The 7190-nt window shown below is 42.1% G+C and overlaps 1 pseudogene; it reads right to left on the reverse strand.

The window, feature by feature from the left end:
• Nucleotides 1-5886: 5886 nt before the first annotated feature.
• Nucleotides 5887-6917, reverse strand: LOC147433503 (MFS-type transporter clz9-like; annotated as a pseudogene).
• Between the last annotated feature and the right edge of the window lie 273 nt (nt 6918-7190).

Genomic DNA, 7190 nt, shown 5'->3' on the forward strand with positions numbered 1-7190 from the left:
TGAGGTCTACTCCTCACTGGGCAAGTAGGAAGTAATGTTGGGGTATAAAGCCCAATGTGGTCGCCCAAGTAAGTGGGCGGGCCGCCAGGTATGTACACATATTCTTTTGTAAAAACCTAATAAGAACTCACTATGCTCTACACGTAGAGCTCGGTGTGCTCAGAATTTCATTCTGAGGTCATCTCGGTTACTATTCGGCTTCGACAAAGTTCTGCGCAGGCCATTTTCGAATACGTGGTCTCAGCGGGTGCAGATCCGCAGGTGCAAATCCGACTCTGCAAATTTGGGGTTTTCGGCCTACGACTGCATGTGCTGAGGATATCGACACTCCCAGAGTGTTGATTTGTGGCTGTCTAGACATCGAAGGACGGCTCACAGTTCTTGGAGGCGTGTCACATACGACACGGGCGCATCTACACACAGACTGTAGGCGACATCCACTAGTTCATCAGGTAGCTTGTGTTTGCTGCTTGATATTCCAGATTTCATCCTGACATTGCAGGTACTTCCACATGGGATGTATTGTCAGAGATGATGTATGTCTGTTGAGGGTTTGTTGGCTGTGAGTCACTCAGCAAACAACCGCCGCAGCGGTTACAGCATACAGTGGGAAATTTGTGGATGTATGACTTTGTGGGAAGTCTATGTACTGTCAGATTTACTGCAGCCTTTGTTGAGGGTCGAGTGAGGTTTTATTGAGCTGGGGGATTCTCGAATGTTGAGATCCTTTCGGTGATACAGGTCTTGGAGCGATCCCTCGAGCACCCTTAGATAGGCAGCTAGGATGTATTGACTGTGAGTTAGACAGTTGGGATTGCATCTTTGCTTTACTGCCGTTGAGGCATTGTCGCAGTCTATGCTTACAGGACAGTGACAGGACAGTCAGAGACAGTACAGGTGTAGGACAGGTTTACCCACAGCTTACAGTGTCAGAGAGACAATGTTTTTTGAGCTGTTTTTTGGTCTGTTTTTTAGTACACCAAAGCCATTTTACAAAGGAGACTCTGCCGAAATTTATGCAAAATCTGAAGCTTTCTCGATTCATTTGACAGGTTGATATTGGTTCAGAGGTCAGTTTACAAGGGAAACTCTGCTGAATTTTTCCCAGGAAAGTAAACTACTGTGAAGCGTAGCTATGGCTGGATCACAGGATACTACTCTTTACAATATCAAGAAGCTGGATGGAACCAATTTCCCATTGTGGAAGAAGCAGATTTGGCACGTGTTGGTACAAAAGAAGCAGATAAAACCTATAAAGCTCAAGGGGATAAAACCAGAAGATATGGACGAAGATGAATGGAGTGAAATGGATGAATTGGCACTTTCTACCATTATGCTGACTTTGGCAGAAAGCGTTTACTTCAATGTAGCAGACGAGATGTCGGCTTATCAAGCATGGATAAAGCTGAGTGATCTTTATGAGAAGCAGAGTGCAGCTCCACAGGTATACTGGCTTAAGAAGCTTGTTGACTTGAAGATGAAAGAAGGGACACCTATGTCCAATCATCTGAATGAATTCAACACCATCTACAGTCAGTTGTCAACTCAAGGTGTCAAGTTTGATGAACCTGTTAGAGCTATGTTCCTGTTGATCACATTGCCGAAAAGTTGGGACACTTTTCGCACAGCTTTGAGTAATTCTGCACCTCCAGATGGTTTGAACATAGCAAGTGTAGAAGGAAGTCTGCTTACTGAAGAAACCAATAGAAAGACAATGGAAAAAGGCAAAGGAACAGCCTTAGTTGTCAGGGAAAGGACCAAAGAAAAGTACAAAGGTGGAAAGAGGAATCAGTCTCGTAGCAAGTCCCGCAGTGCTAAAGGCAAGAGTGACATAGAATGCTACCATTGTGGCAAGAAGGGTCACATGAAAAGAGACTGCAGAGAATGGAAAGCAGAAAAAGGCAAAGAGAAAGCTGAAGAGCATGGTAAGAAGAACAAGTCCTCAGTGAAGATTCAAGAAATAAATGTGACAAACACTGTTGCAGAGGATGACAGTCTAGTGTCAGGAGACATCTACTTCTTGAAGAATACAATGGACTCATCTCTTCTTACAGCATCTGAAGGAAATGCACTGAGTGACTGGATTATAGACTCAGGGGCATCACTTCATGTGTCTCCAAACAAGGAGTGGTTTACCTCTTATGTGACCACTAAAGATCATGTTCGGCTAGGCAATGGGCAGACATGTGAGATCTTAGGTGTTGGAGATGTTCAATTGAAGTTTCAGAATGGCTCTTCTTTCACGCTGAAGAATGTGAGACATGTTCCCGCAATTACAAAGAGCTTGATCAGCACAGGTTTACTTGATGATGCTGGCTACGTCACCACTTTTGGACAGAACATGTGGAAGATATCCAAGGGTTCTATGACAGTAGCACATGGAGTAAAGTCTGGAGGACTTTACATGATTTATGTATCAAATGTCTCTAAAAATGTAATCAATGTAACCGAGCAGCCGAACATTTCTTTGTGGCATAGCCGGTTAGGACATATGTCCAAGAAGGGAATGGAAATCTTGTCTCGTTCTGGTTATTTGCCTGGCTTTTCATTTAATGATTTTGAATTCTGTGAACATTGTCTGTATGGTAAGCAAACACAGCAGCCACATAAGCATAGAAGCAGTAGAAGAGATACACAGTTGGCACTTGTTCATAGTGATTTGTGTGGACCTATGCCTAACCTATCTCTAGGGGGAGCTTCTTACTTTATGACATTTATAGATGATTACTCGAGAAAGTATGGGTTTACTTTCTCAAGCACAAGGATGAAGCGTTTAGTGTTTTCAAAACGTTTGTGACACTTGTGGAGAATCAGAGTGGCAAGAAGCTTAAATGCTTACGCACTGACAATGGTGGAGAGTATGTTTCAAAGGCCTTTCAGGACTTTTGTGAGTCAAAAGGTATAAAACGTGAACTTACTGCTCCTTACAATCCTCCTCAAAATTGGTGTTGCTGAGAGGATGAATAGGACCATACAAGAGAAGGTCAGAAGTATGTTGTCTAATGCACAGCTGCCAAATGGGTTTTGGGCTGAAGCTGTATCAACAGCTGTTCATCTTGTAAATAGATCTCCTAGCAAGTTTTGCAGAAGGATTCAGTGCCAGAGATGGTATGGTCAGGCAAAATGCCCTCATACAAGCATCTCAGAGTCTTTGGCTGTGAGGCATATACTCACGTTCCAAAGGAATTTAGGAACAAACTTGAGCCAAAGAGTAGAAAGTGCATCTTTCTAGGCTATGGTAATTCTGGTGAGATGGGGTACAGACTTTGGGATCCCGAATCCAAAAGGTTGTCCGTAGCAATGATGTTCACTTTAATGAATCCAAATATCATTCTAAACCAGAGAGGGTTGAGGAGATTAGAAGAGTTGTCTTCCAAGAAGATGGACCTGCACGTGCAAGACAAAATGTCAGGGCTCAAGAGGAGCAAGGACAGGATAGAGTGGAACCACAGGTTGTGGCTGAGCCTGAGCCACCTATTGTGCGTAGATCTGGACGTGTCACGCGACCTCCTGATAGGTTTGTTCCATCTATGAACCATGTCATGTTGACTGATTGCAATGAGCCTTCATGTTACAAGGAAGCAGTGCAAATGAAGGACTCCGGGAATTGGCAATTGGCCATGCAGTCAGAGATGACAGCTCTGCATAAAAACAAGACATGGAAGCTAGTTAAATTACCACAGGGCAAAAAGGCTCTACCTTGTAAATGGGTTTACAGGTATAAGATCACCGCTCATGATAGTCAGCCAAAGTACAAAGCAAGGCTTGTTGCCAAGGGCTTTAAGCAAGAACAAGGCATTGACTTTGATGAAGTCTTCTCTCCGGTGGTCAAGATGACTACATTGAGATGCTTTCTTGCATTGGTTGCCATATTAGATTTGGTGTTGCACCAAATGGATGTCAAGACAGCGTTTTTGCATGGTGATTTAGATGTGGAAATTTACATGCAGCAGCCAGAAGGGTTTGTTGAGAAAGGCAAGGAAGATTGGGTATGCCAGTTGTTAAAGAGTCTTTATGGCTTAAAACAATCACCGAGGGCATGGTACCATAAATTCCACAAGTTTATGCTTTCTCAAGGCTACAAACGTAGTGAGTTCGATCACTGTCTATATACAAAGAAGGCTAAGGATGGTAGTTGGATGATCCTTATTTTGTATGTGGATGACATGTTGATTGCTGGTAAGCACTTGGAAGAAATTTCAGCTTTGAAGTCAAAGATGGCAAAATCGTTTGACATGAAAGACATGGGTGAGGCAAGTCATATACTTGGTATGCGCATTGAGAGAGACAGATCAAAGAAGTTGATTTGGTTATCTCAAACAGAGTATATTGACAAGGTTTTGCAACGTTTCAATATGGAGAAGGGAAAGGCACTGAGTGTTCCATTGCCACCATATGTGAAACTTAGCAAACAAGATTGTCTTGTGTATGAGGAAGAACAAGCTGAAATGGATAAGATTCCATATGCGTCTGCAGTGGATAGTTTGATGTATGCAATGATTGCTACTCGCCCAGACATTGCATTTGCAGTGGGAGTAGTAAGTCGATACATGTCAAACCCAGGTAAGAAACATTGGGAGGCAGTGAAAGGAATATTGAGATACCTGAAAGCTACAAAGAGTATGCGTATATGCTATGGGAGTCAGGAGCTAAGTGTAAAGGGTTTTACAGACTCAGATTATGCAGGTGACTTAGACAACCGAAGGTCTACGTCAGGGTATGCCTTTACATTGGCTGGTGGAGCAGTATCATGGCCTTCTAGATTACAAGATTGTGTTACTCAGTCTACTACAGAGGCTGAATATGTTGCAGCATCAGAGGCATGCAAAGAATCAATTTGGCTTAATCGACTAGTAACAGATTTGGGAATCAAAGAAGAGATGCCTGTGTTATATTGTGATAGTCAAAGTGTTATACAATTGGCTCGCAATCCAGTTTATCACTCGAAGACAAAGCATGTGGATGTGAAGTATCATTTCATCACGGAAATGCTCGAGGATAAGCAACTTCAGCTTGTCAAAGTTCACACCACAGAAAATCCTGCTGATCTACTTACAAAAGGACTTCCCTCAGAGAGCTTTGCGCATTTTCGCAAGCAGTTAGGTGTAGGGTAGTACATCACTTCTCTACATCTCTTGTATATTAGCTTGTATAGTAGCTTCTCTCACACTTAAAGTACCACATTGGACTTTAAGTGGGAGGTTGTTGGGGTATAAAGCCCAATGTGGTCGCCCAGGTAAGTGGGCGGGCCGCCAGGTATGTACACATATTCTTTTGTAAAAACCTAATAAGAACTCACTATGCTCTACACATTACAGTAGAGCGAGTTCACTATATCGTCGTGCTCTTCTTCTCGCACTCTCTCTCGCGTCGCACTTCCGCTCGTACTCCTTCAAGTAAAAATTGCAAAATGCATGCAACACTTTATGTATTGTGAAGGCGTTCTAAAGGGCAACGTCTGAAATTTGACATGTGCTTTGTTTCGAGAACATGATTGGTTTTGATGTGTGCATTGCATTGTAAACCAAATTTAACAAAATTTGACTACATTCAATTGCGTATACAAGACTACAGGTAGTAGCATTATATAACAACAAAAGGTGGGGTAGATGGTGGCTGAATTGATTATTTTTTTAGTAGATAACAAAAACATGGATTCTATACAGAAGACTTGCGAAAAACCAAAAGTTTGGGCCGATTGTGGTCGGCAGTGCTTGGATTCAAACAAAACAAATATAGCAAATGCCTGTAGGAAGAGAAGATGATTGAAGTAGTATTAAGTAAAGATAACAAAAAAGGCTAAGCTCACACTTATTGTTGCATCTTCTGCATTCTTTTTTGTCGTGCAAGAGCATGGAATGATTGCACGATTACTTTCTTCACTCATCATTGGTTCTGTCGGCAATGTGGTGCAATATTTTCATATGTAAATTGGTTTGCTTGCTGACAATTGCTTCTTTCTGAAATGGGTTGTGGCAAGGTGGCTTCATTTGCTGCTTCATTTCCCCCAAGAAATGTTGGTCGATTTTCAAATCCGGTGTCCTCTTCTTCCATGAGTTTCCTGAAACTCATTGCGTTTGTTGTATACCCTTGACCTAGAAACATGATTTGTCCAATATGAGTTGCTACATTTCCTTGTGTTGCAAACATATTGTCTTCAAATTGAGCTACCATGTTGTTTAAAGCTAAAATAGACTCATCCTCAACATTATCATGCACTAGGGTAGATGGTACTTGGGAAATGTCATCTTCAATTGTGAAAGTTGGATCATCACGTAAGACGATGTGGTTGCATGGCATTCCTTCAAGAACCATAGCAGATGGGTTTAGCGGCCAAATTCCATTGTCGTGAAACCCTGCCTTAATGTTTGACTCGGTGAAGGAAGTAGCAATAGCCTTTGCCACGATAGAAGCCAACTCTGTTTTACTTTCCTCTCTTGAAGATGATCTTTGTTGCCATACATCTCTTTCTTTTTGGAACTGAACCTTAAGTGACTTGAATACAGAGACGTCCAAGGGTTGTAATTTATGTGCGGTGTGAGCTGGAAGTGTGATTATGTCTATCCCTGCTTTGCATGCCTTATCAACCTCTTCTACAAAACATGGCTCCCATGGCCATCAAGAATTAAAAGGTGTCTGCTATCTTTTCCTATTCTTTGAGTGATTGCATTATCAAAGTGTTCAAGCCATGCTTGGAATAACTCACCTGTCATCCATGCCTTCTTTTGCATGGCCATTGCAACACCTTCTTCGCAATTTTGGATGTAATTGATGGTTATTCGATTACCCTCAAAGATGTAGTACGAAGGAATAGCTTGACTTGTAGCATTAACACAACATAACACTGCCATCCACTCCCGAGAGTTGCATGTTATTCCATAGACTGTCTTTGCACCCTTCTTTGCAAGGACCTTCATCCCCTTATCCCTAGAGCCTTGAAACCCTGTTTCTTCAACATTCCAAATATTTGTCGATGGATAGTTGTACTTTTGGTAAACGGTTTGAATGTTGTCATGAAGTGATTTCACAATTCTAGGTCTAAAGCGAGTTGCTCTTGATTGGTCTAGTCCCTCTCATACTCTGAAGACTAACTTTGGATGTTGCTTTCGAAAACTATCCCACCTACTTTTCCCTGGAATGCCATTGGAGAACAAAGTGTGTCTTGTTTGACATAGTTTTGCTACCTGGAG

The sequence above is a fragment of the Adiantum capillus-veneris genome, chromosome 19 (genome assembly GCF_014529385.1).
Source record: "Adiantum capillus-veneris isolate H3 chromosome 19, ASM1452938v2, whole genome shotgun sequence".
Classification (NCBI taxonomy): domain Eukaryota; kingdom Viridiplantae; phylum Streptophyta; class Polypodiopsida; order Polypodiales; family Pteridaceae; genus Adiantum; species Adiantum capillus-veneris.